The sequence below is a fragment of the Notothenia rossii genome, assembly GCF_949606895.1.
Source record: "Notothenia rossii genome assembly, chromosome: 9".
Lineage (NCBI taxonomy): Eukaryota > Metazoa > Chordata > Actinopteri > Perciformes > Nototheniidae > Notothenia > Notothenia rossii.
In genome coordinates this window covers 80,053,082-80,069,755 of record NC_136907.1, presented here as the reverse complement: position 1 = coordinate 80,069,755, position 16,674 = coordinate 80,053,082, and the positions used below count along the sequence as shown (strand labels likewise).

At 41.0% G+C, this 16,674-nt stretch overlaps 1 protein-coding gene across 2 annotated transcripts in view; it reads left to right on the top strand.

Moving 5' to 3' along the window:
- The first annotated feature begins 14,616 nt into the window (after positions 1–14,616).
- slc39a6 (solute carrier family 39 member 6) overlaps positions 14,617–16,674 on the top strand; it is a 29,542-nt gene continuing 27,484 nt past the window's right edge. For both annotated transcript variants that reach the window (XM_079648992.1, XM_079648990.1), the window contains exon 1: positions 14,617–14,826. The gene's annotated coding sequence lies outside the window, so the exon portion shown is untranslated. The remainder of the gene's footprint in view (positions 14,827–16,674) is intronic.

The window sequence follows — 16,674 nt, the reverse complement described above, 5'->3', positions numbered from 1 at the left end:
AGAGTCCTCTCCTGCTGATGTTCAGGTGTATATTAGTATGTAGTGTCTCTACTTTAAAGAGTCCTCTCCTGCTGATGTTCAGGTGTATATCAGTATGTAGTGTCTCTACTTTAAAGAGTCCTCTCCTGCTGATGTTCAGGTGTATATCAGTATGTAGTGTACTGCCTGTGCTGCAGCACCTCTTTTCACCCTCTGTCTGAAACCAGAGCCCAGTCTGCTCTGACTGATTAGCTGGCCAGCTCTGTTGTGATTGGTCAACCGCTTAGATATCTCTCGCCCCTCAGCCACGTACAATGTGTTGGAGCGCTAGCCAATATGAGCGTGAGTGTTACATAGTGATGTCACTTGGTTGTGGAATACAGGGATGCTATCCTCTGCAGACCGTTGACCTGCACTAAAACCTATCGAACACACTACGGAGAGGGAACACCCCAACAGGCCGAATAGGGCCTCTTTAAAACACCAAACAAAATGCAGCTGTGTGTAACACTTCATTACATGTTTGAATTCACCAGCATCCATGCAGCGTGTGTTGTGATTGAGAGGATAATATATGTTTTGCTTTGAAGGACGCCTCTTCTCTTCAGTCTGAGATGACAAGTGTGTTTTCCCCCTGAGACGCACCCCACTGTTTCCCAGCATGCACTGCTCTGTCGTCGCAGCTTCGCTTCATTGATCAGCGCTCAGAGCTTTCTGTTAATGAAGATGCAGCTTTAATCCTTGCAGTTATTGATAATCTCTCCTGCTGCTGACCATGCACGTACCCTCTGATCGGAGAGCGAACCGAAGCTCCTCGTATTGATTTCACCCCCCGACGTGCTCAGTGTTGACCTTTAAGAAACGAGACGTTGTGATCATGAAGAAGGAAGGGAGATATGGGCCGGCAAAAACACGGATGGACCAAACACTGCAGCTCTGGGAGAAAAGTCCTTTTAAAATGCCCTCTGATATGATTATAAAAACAATTCACATTAAACAATAGGAACGTTTCTTGTGCAGCTGGTCTGAAAACAGCAGCTGCGAAAAACAAATGCACAGATTCATTTTTGGTAATACGTTAGCAAACAGCTCCCTTTTTAAATCTGTATAGAAAAAGTTACATTTTAAATTGGGCCCTAAGGATAACACTCGCGCTCCTATTGGCTAGTGCTCCAACACAAGGTACGTGATAAGGGGCGGGACCTCATTGAGGGTTGAACAATCACAACAGGGCCGGCCAGTTAACCAATCAGAGCAGACTGGACTCTGGTTTCAGACAGAGGGTGAAAAGAGGTGCTGCAGCTTGAAAAAACAAAAGTATTTTGACTTTTTTCTGAAAACCTCAAATTTCGGACCTTTTCTGAAAATGTTGACTATTTTCTGAAAAATTAAAAAATATGATTTTTTTCTGGAAATCTCAAAATGCTCACTTTTTTCTGAAAAGCATGATCTGTTTTTCATCCCAGTGCCAGAAATAAGGCTCCACACGTGTTTAAACTCATATCTGCAAAGAATACAGCGTTTCGTCCTCCATTCACTTCAATGAGTCTGAGGTGTTGACAAATGAAAGGATGTGTATGGCTTCTAACAGTTCAGGTATTCAGGTGAATCAAGCTCCTGGTACCTTTGTGTAATTGTGTTTTCTTTTTGTCATTATCAGCAGAGTGTGTTTAACATCTTTCCGAACACGCCTGAATACACGCCGCCTCCTGAATCACTGAGTTGAGTAATTGTTTCTGACTCGTTTACATATTGAGTCATTTCTCCAGAACACGGCCGTGTGACGGAGGTGATCTCTGGGGCCGTGGATCTCGGCCTCCGTTACGGATAATATACAGTGGCGTTTTTATATGTACAAAAGTGGTGGGGCACAAAAAACGTAGATGTCTATATACAGGGGTGCACATAACTGGTCGGCTACGCAGGTAGGCCTACGCATGCAACAATCTGAAATGCGTACCGCCACTTGTGTCACTAAGCGCATTTGCGTACCGACGTACTTGTGAAGCTTTTCCAGAAGGCGGTTAGATCGCCGGACGACAGAGTCGGTCTCCGTGTGCACAGACAGGGCTGCTGTTAGCGTCGGTCTGTACAACGGGATTCTGCCAAAACTACGCCAACCGGCTGCGGAGGGAGACTCCCCCCGTTCACTGGAGAACTGTTCTAAAACAGCCGACCCCCCCCCCCCCCCCTCCCCCCTCATGGCTGCTGAGGCACAGACTCTTCAGGTTTACAAACATTATATTTTGACCTAAATCAAAATATAATATTATTTTCAAAAGCTTTTTTCCAGTCTGATGCTTCGATTAATTTTAAACAGACAGTTCGACAAAAGGATACCCAACAAATGTAATTTCATCATTTAAATATTGGATTGTTCTCTCTTAGTAAGATCCCATTTTCAATACAATGGCGGTCTTACCTTGACTTGAAGATGAAGTCCATTTGCCTATCCTTCTGGACAAACATCTCTATTACTTGTTTGTAAAAGTCCTCCTTATCTTCTTGTAGTTTCAAAAGTCTATCATAAATCTAATCGATAGATTTATTATTCGAAAATGATAAGAGTAGTCTAGACATGTGGATATTATCCGGCTGAACAAAACGTGCATTTATCTAACAGGTGTTTCCCACAGATCTTATTTGGAGCTGCCCCTATTGACCACAGATAATATAGCTTCATATTTGGCGAAGTATACTGATCTGTTCTACCCTGAAACATGGCGCGCAGGAAGAATGTGAATATACATGTCAATGATCTATTTGTCACGATCTGTCTGCGTTTTAGTTTGTCTGTATCTGTTTCTTGTTTTATTTTGAAAAGTGTTCTCCCTCCCGTATTGTCTGTTGCTGGTGATTGTGTTCACCTGGTGTCCTTGTCTCCTCCCCCCTCACCTGTGTCTTCTTGGTTTGATTAGTCTGTGTGTATTTAGGTTCTGTTTGCCTGTTAGTGTGTGTGAGGCTTCCTGATGTGCGTGCTTGACATTGCGATAGTAGACGGAGATAGGAGTGAACGTTGACGTGAGTGCGAGATTGAGAGCAGCTGGTGGAATGGTGTCTTTGAGTCCTGGAGAGGAGGATATGGAAAGTGCATCTGAAGGAGAAGGAGGGTGGAATGAAGTAAGGAAAAAGACTTCAAGAAAGAAGATAGACATGTCAAGTGACAGTCTTAGTGAATCTGATTCACAGAATGAATTGAAGAAAGTAAAGGAAAGGATTGAGAATGAAGAGTGGAAAGTGATCGTGGAGTTTGGTGAGCAATCCGCAGCTAAGCTACATCCAGTGGCCCTGACTAAAACGATTCAAAAAGAAATTGGATCGATAAAGCAAGCAAGATTTCTGAGCAAAGGACGGATGTTGGTTGAGTTGATTAAAAGACAACAGGAAAAGTTACTGAAAATGAAGACCCTGAATGAAGTCCGAATTAAATGCCATGTTCCTGGAGCAAATCGGAAAATACTTAGTTATCAGTGGAGTTCCCATAGAAATAGGCATAAAAGAACTCAAGAAGGAAATGAAAGGGGGGAAAGGGACTGTAGTAAAGCGTCTTCCTAGGTATCAAGGTAAGATAGTGGATAGTTTGTCTGTTCTTCTTCAGTTTGAAGAAACAATGCAACAGAAGATAATGATCGGTTGCATGAGCTTTCCAGTAAGAGAATTCATCCCTAAACCTCTGCGGTGCTTTAAGTGCCAAAGGTTTGGGCATGTGGCAGACGAGTGCAAAGCAACTAAGCCCAGGTGTCCAACATGTGCGGGGGAACATGAATATGGTAGTTGTACTGCAGGTGCTAAGGTGAAATGTTGTAACTGTGGTGGGAACATAGTGCTGCGTATCAGGGCTGTGAAGTGCAGAGAAAGGCCAAGGAGGTGCAAAGATACAAAGTGCAAAGTCTCATATGCTGAAGCAACAGAAAAGGTTTCACTAAACATAGCTAGGAAATCCCAAGTAGCATCAAGTATTTTCTCTTCAAAAGATTTTCCCAAATTCCACAGGCAAAGGAAAGCTCCACAAAGTGTTCACATCAGTGTGTGATAGGAGAGGATGCATTGATTGTTAATAAGTACAAGTTTGTGGCCTTTATTGGAAAAGTGGTGAATGTTGTAGTGGAAGCAGCAGGTGCATTTTTGGGGATAAAGGATATCACCGTTGAAATGATACATGAAATTTTAGCCACCAATAATGATGATTCACAGATTAGTGAGTAGATGAATGGTTTTTCTCATTCTGCAATGGAAAGCTAGAAGCCTTATTACAAATGGACAAGAATTCAAGACCTATATATATCAGTTAAAAGAAAAACCAGACGTTATTTGTATTGAAGAAACATGGCTGAAGACTCATTTGGACTTCATCATTGGGGGATATACTGATAAGACAAGATAGAAATGATGGCCAGGGAGGGGGATGTGCAATCTTTATCAGAGAAGTCATGTCTTATAGTAAGCTAACATTTAAGAACAGTCATGATTTAGAAATAGTGGGTGTAGAAGTTTGGATTAATAAAAGGAAAATGAGTGTCCTGAATTTTTATAATCCATGTAATAAACTCAGAATAGAGGAATTAGACAGTCTTTGCAAAGGAAATGAAATAATCTGGTGTGGTGATTTTAATGCACATAATACAATGTGGGGAGGGAGATCAACAGATTACAACGGACAGCTGGTGAAGGACTTAATGGAGGCAAAGGAATTAGTTTGTTTAAATAATGGGCAAGGATCAATTTGAGAGATGGAACAGAGTCTGTGATCGACCTAACTCTTGTAACAAGTGAATTAGCTTCTGGTAGCAGTTGGGAAGTATTGGCAGATCACAGTATTGGGAGTGATCATCTTCCGATTATAATGTAGTTTGATATAAATCATGTGGTTGAGCTAGACGGTATCATGAGATGGACTTTTTCTAAAGCAAATTGGGAGATGTTTGTTAAATTGTGTGATAATGAATTTGATCAGATTGATATGGCAGAAAGTATTGATGAAATAAATGAGCAATTTACTTCAAATATAATTAAAAGCGCTAATCAAACTATTGGGAATAAAACTGGTAAACTTAGTAAATGTGTTAAGATGGTACCGTGGTGGAACAAAATCAGGCTGTTTGGAAAGCTAAGAAAGACACATTCATTACATCATTTATTAGAATATAAAAAGGCACAGGCTCAGGTAAGGAACATTGTTAAAAGAGCAAACAGGGAGTGTTGGAGAGGATTCTGTTCAAGTATTGGGAGAACTACACCATTAGATAAAGTATGGGGAATGATTAAGAAGATGAGGGGAATAAGACATCAGAGTAACCTGCCAGTGTTAGAGAATGGAGGGGAAGTTGCCACTGGTGCTACGGATGGAGAAGGCAGAAAGTCTAGCTGAAAATGTTGTCAAAGTTCATTCTTTGGAAAATTTGACAGAAGAAGGTAAGACCAGGAGGCAGGAAGTGTTAGATGAACATCCTAATGTATATGAAGAAAGACATTCGTCGCAGAGTGTTGTAAATATACCTTTTTCTATTCAAGAGTTGAGAAGAGCATTAATGACTGCTCCTGGGAAAGATAATGTGTGTTACATAATGTTGACCAAATGAAGTGATTTTGCATTAGGAAAGCTGCTGGAGATGTACAATAAGATCTGGGAGAAAGGGAAGCTGCCAATAAGATGGAAAGAGTCATTATTCCTATTAGGAAACCTGGGAAAGATCCAACCAGTCCAGGCAGTTATAGACCTATAGCTCTGACATCACACTTGTGTAAAGTTATGGAAAGAATGATAACAGAAAGGCTGACATACTACATTGAGAAAAATGAACTAATGACTCCTTATCAGAGTGGGTTTAGAAGAGGGCGGAGTACTTTAGATCCACTGCTGTGCCTGGAGTCTGAAGTCAGGAAAGCCCAAGCGAACAAGGAGTGTGTTGTCGCTGTATTCTTTGATGTGGAAAAAGCTTACGATATGATGTGGAAGGAAGGATTATTAATAAAACTGGACATTATGGGTCTGGGAGGTAATGTATATAATTGGATTATGGATTTTTTGTTTGGCCGTGCCATCAGAGTCCGAGTTGGCAAGTCATATTCTCGAAGCCATGAAGTTGAAAATGGAACCCCGCAGGGGAGTGTCATCAGTCCTCTTTTATTTTCTATCATGATCAATGATATATACACACAAGTAGGATCTGATATTGGTAAGTCACTTTTTGCAGATGATGGAGCTATTTGGAAAAGGGGCAGAAATGTAAAATATATTGGAGCTAAGATTCAGGAAGCCATTAGGGAAATTGAAAGCTGGTCTCTGACATGGGGGTTTAGATTGTCGGTGGAAAAAACTGAAACTTTATTTTTTACGAGGAAAAGGATAGGTGAGGAGGTTAGGTTCAAACTTTATGGACAAGATCTAAAGAAAGTGAAGACATTTACATTTCTGGGAATATGGTTGGACGAGAGAGTCACATGGAGTACTCACATTGATAACGTAGTAGATAAATGTAAAAGGGTTTTAAATGTTATGAGGTGCTTGGCAGGCACTAAGTGGGGGGCTGATCAAGCTGCTTTGAGGAACGTATACACGGCCTTAATTAGATCAGCCATAGAATACAGACTAATAGTGTATGGGTCAGCTGCATACTCTTCTCTTCAAAAATTAGATGGAGTCCAGGCACAAGCACTAAGTATATGCTGTGGGGCAGTCAGATCTACACCAGTGTCGGCACTTCAGGTAGAGGTCGGAGAAGTACCTATTTCTTTGAGGAGAAAGCAGTTAATTGTTCATTACTGGGCAAATCTACAGGGTCATAAAGATACTCACCCTACTAAACAAACTGTACAAACAAGTTGGGAAAGTAACAAAATAAAAAAAGAAAGTTTTTGTTTTTCTGAGTTATGTCAGGAATTCAAAGTTAAAGAATGGAATATTAGTCTGAGGGTGTTGTTATCAGCTGTTCCACCATGGTTGCTACCTCAACCTATAGTAGATGTATCACTATTGAAACGGGTACATTCAATGAAAAACAAATTCAATGTACAGGCTTATGTGAACACTGTTCTACATGAACAATATGGGCACTTTATACAAATATTTACTGATGGATCCAAAAATCCAGAAAATGGTCTAACTAGTTGTGCATTTTATGTTCCTGAGTTAAAAGTCAAAGTGGGAAAGCGTACAAGTGATCACATTGCAGTATATACAGTAGAGATGATGGCTATCCCTCTAGCACTTCAGTGGGTAGAGGAAATACAGCCAATGCGAGTGGTCATTTGCTCTGACTCCAGCGCGGCTCTGGAGAGTATAAACAACTTCTCTTCAGAATGTCGTCAGGATATTTTACATGAAATGTTACACATCATGTTTAGGTTAGTTCATCTGGGAATTGTTGTTCAATCTGTGTGGGTTCCAGCGCATGTGGGCATTAGAGGGAATGAAGTAGTGGATCAACTGGCAAAATGTGGTTTGAAAGCAAACCAGATTGATATTATGGTACCCATCAGTAGAGCAGAAGACAAATATTTTACAAAAGTGATTATCAAGCAACAATGGCAGAAACTATGGGACAGTAACACCAAAGGAAGACATTTATATCAGATACAAAGGGAAGTAGGAACAGGAAGCACTTGGGGGAGTAGTAGAAGAGAACAGAGCATTAACAGCAGGATAAAATTGGGACACTCTGGACTAAACTCATCACTGCATCTGATTGGAAAACATCCAAATGGCAATTGTGATGGTTGCCAACAACCAGAGAGAATACATGTTTTTTTTAGCTGCCCGGATTATAACAGACAGAGAGTCATTCTGAAAACTGCACTGGAACAACTCAACGTCAAGGACATGGATTTCAAGTCAATATACGAAAGTAAATCAAGAAATGAAGCAAACAAGCTGATCTTCAAATTCCTCAAAAGCACTGGTCTGAGGACAAGGATTTAATATGAACATGTAATAAATCAACAGTAGGTGGCGATATATGCTCCAAGTGGAAGCGATTCGCCATTAAGGAGAAGTGTGTGTGAGATCTTTGTGGCTGCTGACTGTGTTCAGCAATATTGAGGCTGTGAGTCATGTGTCAGTGATGAATAGATGATGAATAGATGCCCACACCGGGTCGTATTTGGACGTTCTGCCTCCTTGCTAGGTCGGGCCGCTCAACAGTCAGCTTCACAATTGGTGTCCGAAGTGGGATTGACCAAGTGAGGAGGGGAAAATGACCAGAGGAAAAAAGAACGCCCAAAGAGAGGAGCCAGGTGACGGTGTGGCTATGCCAGCAGCTGACCCGGGGTCCACGGCTGGAGGACCAGGGGCACGTTGGAGGGACTGAAGGAGATGATGCGGTCATGCATGCAGTCTCAGACAGCCAGAGACAGGAGCTGTGCCGTTTGAGGAGCATGGAGCAGCAGCTGCTGGAGGAGAGACAGAGACAGGCAGAGCTCACGGCCCAGACGGCCAGAAAGGAGGAAGACAAATCGAAGCGGGAGGAGCGGGTAAAGATCCTGGAGGAGAATAACCGCCAGATGAAGAGCGAACTGGAGCGAGCGGCCACTGAGACGCTGGAGAAGGTGAACAGCAGCCTGCAGCTCTAGCTCTCTCTCTAGGGCTCTGGTCAGGGCCATGCCAAGGGAAGCCAGAGGCGGCTGGCTTCCCTTGCCTCACAATCCAATCCAATCGCATCAACCTAGTGGTGCAGTGACGCGTCCTAAAACCAGGAAGTAAGCTGCGCTCGGTTTCCCTTGACAAAATAGCAATGGGATATCTCCATAGGATTTTGGAAAATAGCTGGAAATAAGGTCAGTGGAAAAAGAACCTGTTTGATAAATGCACGTTTTGTTCAGTCAGATAATATCATCTTAATTAGTGTGTGTGTGTGTGTGTGTGTGTGTGTGTGTGTCACACGATTTTGGCCTGCACAATTACAAAAACAACATATTCGAAAAAAACGATTATTTTGCTTTGCTAGGTTGGGACAATGCACTACAACATATTTGATCCAATTAATTTTAGTATAATTTATTTATATATGTTTTGTGGAAGTGCGCTCCAAAATATTTGTTGATCTTATTTATTGGTATTTATTATTTTGATATTATTTATTTAAATGTATCATTTATTTAATTAATTTTTTGTATTGGTTTTTCCGTTGAATTGTACGTTCAGGGTAATCAACAGTTAAAAAGATACTGTTCAAATTATTATTTGTTTTAAAGTTCAATAAATGGATGTTTTAAAAGTCAATGAATAATCGTATTTAATAATCGTGATATTAATTATTGACCAACATAATCGTGATTATTGCCATAATCGAGCAGCCCTAGTGTGTGTGTGTGTGTGATTTATTTTAATATTTGTTTTTGTCAGTGTGTATCAACTAGAATTAAAATGCTAAATAAGTCCAACATAGTTTATTCTTTTAACATTTCATTGTGGTCATTTGTATTTGTTTAACACACTTTTTTATTTGATCCACTTGTTTCTCAGTGTATATTTCTGTTTCTAGATGTCACCCTCTAGTGGAGACTCAGAGTACAGTCGCCCTCTAGTGGAGACTCAGAGTATAGTCGCCCTCTAGTGGAGACTCAGAGTACAGTCGCCCTCTAGTGGAGACTCAGAGTATAGTCGCCCTCTAGTGGAGACTCAGAGTGCAGTCGCCCTCTAGTGGAGACTCAGAGTACAGTCGCCCTCTAGTGGAGACTCAGAGTACAGTCGCCCTCTAGTGGAGACTCAGAGTACAGTCGCCCTCTAGTGGAGACTCAGAGTACAGTCGCCCTCTAGTGGAGACTCAGAGTACAGTCGCCCTCTAGTGGAGACTCAGAGTATAGTCGCCCTCTAGTGGAGACTCAGAGTACAGTCGCCCTCTAGTGGAGACTCAGAGTACAGTCGCCCTCTAGTGGAGACTCAGAGTACAGTCGCCCTCTAGTGGAGACTCAGAGTACAGTCGCCCTCTAGTGGAGACTCAGAGTACAGTCGCCCTCTAGTGGAGACTCAGACTAAATCAAGCAAAAAGGAATACATTAATACAATAACAAAATAATTTATATTAAATGTAAATAAAAATACAATAAAATAATATTAGGATATTAAAAGTGATACATTTTAAATAAATATAATTTAAATAAAATAATAATATTGATGATACTTATTGAGGAAGTTATTGAGGAATTACATTCTTTAAATTAAATGTAATTAAACAAGACATTACAATGATGATGCAATAGTAATAATATCAAAAAAGTAATTGCGTGTATATAATAATGATGAAATACCGTTGACTGCTTGTCCTTTTTAAATTCTTGCCTTTGTGTGTAAGAGGTTTTTATAACATGTCTTTGGGTGTATTATGGGATGGGCAGTTTGTTCCACACTGAGCTTTAAAGTTACCTCTGTTATTTCACTCCCTGAAAACACATTTCCAGGATCAGAGGGGGGTCTGCTTCTCATCCTCAAACAGAAACATGAGTCCACCTGAAACCCTGCAGTCCTCAGAAACCCCAGATCATTCTCAGACTTACTCTACACAATACAAAGGGATTGATTTGAGAATATAATCACTAACAAACAAAGATCAGAGCGGGCACAACACATGTACGGATAATCTGTCACTCAGACACTTTTGGATAATGATGTGTCTGTCACCTTTCAAAAATAATAGCATGCAGACGGCTTCTATAAATGTGACACGGTGAGTATTGATCTTTATTTAGGATCTAAACTATATAGTAATCTAACACACTCAGGGTGTGTGTGAACTGTGTGTGTGAACTGTGTACTAGTGTGTGTGTGTAAGTGTGGTTTAAAAATACAGTAGAAATCCCCAGGAATCAGCTTAAACGTCTAAAAAGTGAGACTGTGTGTTCCCTCCCTGTTGTTTCTAGCGAGGTGGTGATCTCTCAGCTGTTTCTAAATATTTGGGGAGTGTCGTGTTGAACAAAAGGAGGAGATGCCTTCAGGGTCCTATGATATCAACATCATAACCCTGTCCTATTCTGCTTTCTGTGGGAAAATGTAAATGAATCCGCCTCAAATAACTTTGACTGACTTCACTTGAGTTCACAGTCTGTCTGAGTCTGCAGATTATCCAATGTTACACCTCATTTGCATATGTAATCATAACATGTCAGAAAACTTGCAATATAAAAAGTGATTGTGTTAGTGTCAGTAATGAAGTGGAGAAGTTTCATGGTGATATCTGTTAGTTATATTGTTACCCTATACCTGGAGGGTGTGTGCAAGATGTAGGAATTGTACAGCCCCAGGTCTTCAGAGGAAAAGGGGTTTCTCCACTGTTTTACCTAATATAACATCTCAGTGTCTGAAAGGGTTAATGACTACAGTTTGTTACATAAGCCATTTTTTATTTAACGTTTTTATCTCAAAATTCTTACATTTTTGGAAAGTGCGCTTATAATTAAAATGGATTTGTTGTTGTTTCTGAATTGTTTTTCTTGAATTCACTATATGGAATTGTTGTTATCTTTTCCCTCCGTGTTACGTGCCGTAGTGTGTGTGTGTGTGTCTCCTTCTCCAGGGCCCTTTCTCATTTCTCTAACTCCCCTCCTCGGGTCTTAGTCCCGCCCACAGGAGATGCGAGTGGAGGAGCCGAGGAGGGGAACCTAGGAGAGAGGAGGGGAAGCAGCAGGCGGTTAGAGAAATGAGAACTCCTCTCCTCTGAGCGGTCATTTTAAAGAGACGTCCATTAATGATGACAGGAGGCACAGCAGCCCTCTTTCTGATGGACAGATGTGTTCATGACCACTTAGATATTTACTTTGATTCATTCACAGTGCGGTGTAATGAGACAATAACAGGCTACAGGTGCGGACACACACACACACACACACACACACACACACAGATATATATATATATATATATATATATTTCAGAATCAAACCAGTGTGAGAGCACTCACAGCATAATAACGTAACACTATCAGAGACTGGATATTGGTACAGGCAGCAGGGTGGAGACCACAATGCGGGTGTCGGGGAAGTCCTTGCTGGCCTGCTCCGCCACCTTCCTCACTGCCTCAGCAGAGTCCCGACGGAGGCTGTGCAGGTCATTTGTTCCCATGTGGATCACCAGGTACTGAGGGCTCCTGAGGGTCTCCTTTTTCAACAGCTTCATGGCCTGGCCTGTGGGGCTGCAGTGTTTAGACAGCACCTTTTTATCAGGAAAAAGCTTTCTTGGGTCCAGGAACTTCCCGTTTGAGTCAGCCAGCAGGACCACTTGTGGGTCTTGTTCTTCAGGCTGAGTGGGAGCACACTGTTCTCCTGTTTGAGTGCCTCTTCACTTCCTCTGAGGTCAGATGCCAAGGCCCCGTTGTCTCTCTTGAGCTGCTGGAGGTCCTCTTTAAGCTGCTGCAGAGTGTTGTCTGGGGGACCAGACTGCCTGGCCTGGGTCCGCTCTTTGAATTCAGCAAAGTCCAGCTCCAGCAGGGCCATACTCTCCTTCAGCCGATTGTTGGAGCTGGCCGGTGTGGGAGGGGCAGAGATGGACAAGGTGTTGGGGTTCTCTATTCCAGGGGTTCCCAAAGTGGGGGTCGCAAGATGATTACAAAATAAAAATGGAAAATTAATTTTTTTTTTTTTTATTAACATTGATTAATTTTTTTTATAATTTAAAAAAAAATATATATTATTAATAATAACGTTTGCGTTGACATTTTCAGGGGCGGACTAGCCATCTGTATAATTTCCCCACAACGAGGCTCCCCCTTTGACAATCCACTAGCGCAGTGTTTCTCAAACTTTTTTTTTCACCCCCCCCCCCGTCGACAGGGGGACGCCAGTCTCTTGCACTGTTATTTTGGGGGTCGCGGGCTGAAAAGTTTGGGAACCCCTGCTCTATTGGGCTCTCATCACCTTCGCTGTCAGAGGGGACATCAGAGGGGACATCAGAGGGGACATTGATCCTCTCTGTGTCCACCTCAGCTGTCAACAGGGGGAATGCCTCCAGGTTGGCTTCATTCCCTTGGACCATGACCTGTCCTTTGGTGTAGTATGTGATGGTGAGCAGAGGGTCATCTTTGTCAAGGTGTTCATCTTTACAGATTTGTAATCTGCCTCCTGAGCCGATGCCCTCTCTGGATACGTATGCATAATGGCTGCACAGAGTATCTTTCCAGATGTAGATGGAATCAGTGAAGAATATCTCTATCTATCTATCCATCTATCTATCTATCTATCCATCCATCCATCCATCCATCCATCTATCTCTCTCTCTCTTTATCCATCTATCCATCCATCTATCTCTCTCTCTATCTATCCATCCATCCATCCATCCATCTATCTCTATCTATCTGTCTATCCATCCATCTATCTCTCTATCCATCTCTCTCTATCTATCTATCCATGTACAACTAGAGAAACTCTAAGGAATTATTTTCTGAAGAGGTCTTTGAATGCAGCATTAGATGCAGAACATGTGACCTGTTAACATGCGACAGACATGCATGTGTCATGTGAAGAGGGGCAGGGGGTTATTTTTAAATCAGTTTTTTTTTTACGTGTGTTGTGAAGTGTGTTTGGACCTTCTGGGCCACCGTACTCACGATATCTGAGGACGTGATCGTTTTTTGCATCACGTCTTTCTTTTTTTGTGATTAAAGTTTTTAAATGATTGTGTTTTTAATAGTTTTCTGATTTGTAGAAAGGGACACTGCAGCAACTCCAAATGTAATAATTGTAAAACAATTTTTGTATATATATATTGGGCTTTTGCATTTCAATAAAGCATTTGTCCATATTTGCCATTAAAATACAAATCTGTATTGTTCTAAACTACTGTGAGTTAATATAATGTTTAATCTACCAAAGTCATACATTTCACCATCAAACCCCACATTTAGACGAGCCAGCAAAACTATTGTACAATATACATATATATTTTTGTACATTTATTTAACAACTCTCCTATCTCTTGCAAATCGTATCCGCCTTCATGATGGTCACTGATTGGTTCAGCACCTTCTTCACAATACTCAGAGCTTATAAACCTTGTTGGAAATACTCATTTGCATTAATTTGATTATTGGTATAAGCTATTAACAGTCATACCCAGCAATATTGACTTCCAAGTATAAAAATACAAAATAAACGTATTATGACAGAAGTATTGTCATATAGTTGTGGAATTAAAAACTTGGATCACAGGTTCCTCAAACAATGCAATATAAGTACATAAAATAGTATTTGTACTTAAACAACGTTGTTTTTATGGTTGTTTTTCTTACTTTTCTACCATCTGTAACTAAACGTATGTATGTACAACAAGTCAAATTCATCGTATGTGTAAATGTATTTGGCAAAAAAATACCGTAGTTAGTACATGTACATATTAGATACAATACTTATGAGTAAATATTCTGTCAGCTCATTGGTGTTTTAGGTGAAACATACCCAGATCTTGTACTTGAGTAAAAGTAGAAGTAATCAGATCCAGGGGCGGCGCCAGGGGGGAGCTATGGGGTGCTGAAGCACCCCCCAGGATTGCCAAAGCACCCCCTAAGCACCCCCAAGAAATATATATTTTTTCCGAATAAAAAAAAAAAAAGTTTTATTAAATGAAATTATACAAATTATTGATTACATCAATTCAAATGTGAAACAAACAAATGTTTGACCAAAAACATAAAGCCAACACAGGTGATATGATTAGGCCAATGGCCAGCACCCATTATATTTTTGACCTACCCATAGGCTAAATTACTTTGTGACACTTGAGTGACTTCCTGTTAGCTGGAGCGCCAAATTATTTGCTAACAGCAAAGTGACAAATGGATCGTTTTTTAGTCCTTAAACGTCCACGTGTGGACACTCAATCAAAACCACCTGAAAGCGAGAGGGATTCTGCACATAATAGGCCTCGTGAGTACAAGTAGCTTACTTCTGGCTCTCTGTGTTTCATTCAAGCTCTGCTCTGTGTGTGGCACGCACGAGCCATTTTGTGTGCGTGCGCAAGCACCGGTGGGTCTCTACGGGAGATCGTTGTGGTTAGCATCTGGTGCTAGCTAGCCAAGCTAACGGATATAAGGAGCTTTTTCAAAAACAAGGTGGAGGGAGTTCCTCAAAAGCACTGGTCTGAGGACAAGGATTTAGTATGAACATTTAATAACTAAACAGTAGGTGGCGATATATGCTCCAAGTGGAAGCGATTCGCCATTAAAGAAAAGAAGAAGAAGAAGGTGGAGGGAGAACTCTCTCCTGTCAGACTGAGGGGTGCTAGTGTATCGCCGGAGCTGTTAGATTAACATTAACATGCTTATATTGTAGTTCTAAGTGCAATGCCTTGCGGCCTGTAGCACCATCCTTGATGGAGCATATGTGTGGGCAGGAAAGGAGTGAGCAGAGTAGAGTAGTTGTCGATTTTTGTTCTGTTTTCTGTGACTATCTGCCTCACCCTATCAGACTTTCAGTTGCGCGCGCTACTAAAGAGACGTGTTACCATGGAAACCAAACAATGGTGTAGCTGTATTAAAGTCCGAGTGGAAACAGTCCTGAGTAAATCTGATTTTGTCAGAAATCGGGAGAAATATGACCACGGGAGGAAATCGGGAGAGGGCAATGAAATCTGGAGTCTCCCGCGAAAATCGGGAGGGTTGACAAGTATGGTTGCAGTAGAAAATTCAACTGTAGCGCTGGTGCATTAATGGGAAACCCTTCAAGTTTGAGCACCCTCTATGAAACGTCAAGCTACCCCACAGCACCCCCTAGAGAGAATCCCTGGCGCCGCCACTGCTCAGATCTTGTATCTGAGTAAAAGTAGAAGTACTCAGATCTTGTACTTGAGTAAAAGTAGAAGTACTCAGATCTGGTACTTGAGTAGAAGTACTCAGATCTTGTACTTGAGTAAAAGTAGAAGTACTCAGATATTGTACTTGAGTAAAAGTAGAAGTACTCAGATCTTGTAGTAAAAGTAGAAGTACTCAGATCTTGTAGTAAAAGTAGAAGTACTCAGATCTTGTACTTGAGTAAAAGTAGAAGTACTCAGTATTTGAAAGACTAAAACCTTATTTTTAAATATTTCCCGGATATTTAATGTCGTATTTTTCCCAGAAATCATTGAAACATGTTTCCTGGTATTTCTTTGGGAATGTTTGAACCTTGTGATTCTATAATCTGTTAGGTAAATATTCCCCCTGAAAGGTTAATCTCTGGAAGAGCCAACATCCGGCTGTTTGCTCTGCAGGTGTGTTGGATTACAGCTGATCTATTGGCTCAAGTTTGTATAATTTAAAAAAAAAATTATTATTAATAATAATGTTTGCGTAGACATTTTCAGGGGCGGACTAGCCATCTGTATAATTTCCCCGCAATGAGGCTCCCCCTTTGACAATCCACTAGCGCAGTGTTTCTCAAACCTTTTTGTCACCCTCCCCCCGTCGACAGGGGGTCGCCAGTCTCTTGCACTGTTTACAGTTCTGTTTCATAATGTTGAGAGATGTATCCATAGATCTCTTCATTTTACTCTCAAAGTGCACCAGATTGATGCTTTTAACTTCAATATTTGAAAAAAAAATATTGTACCTGAGTAAAAGTAGAAGTACTCAGATCTTGTACTTGAGTAAAAGTAGAAGTACTCAGATCTGGTACTTGAGTAAAAGTAGAAGTACTCAGATCTTGTACTTGAGTAAAAGTAGAAGTCCTCAGATCTTGTAGTAAAAGTAGAAGTACTCAGATCTTGTAGTAAAAGTAGAAGTACTCAGATATTGTACT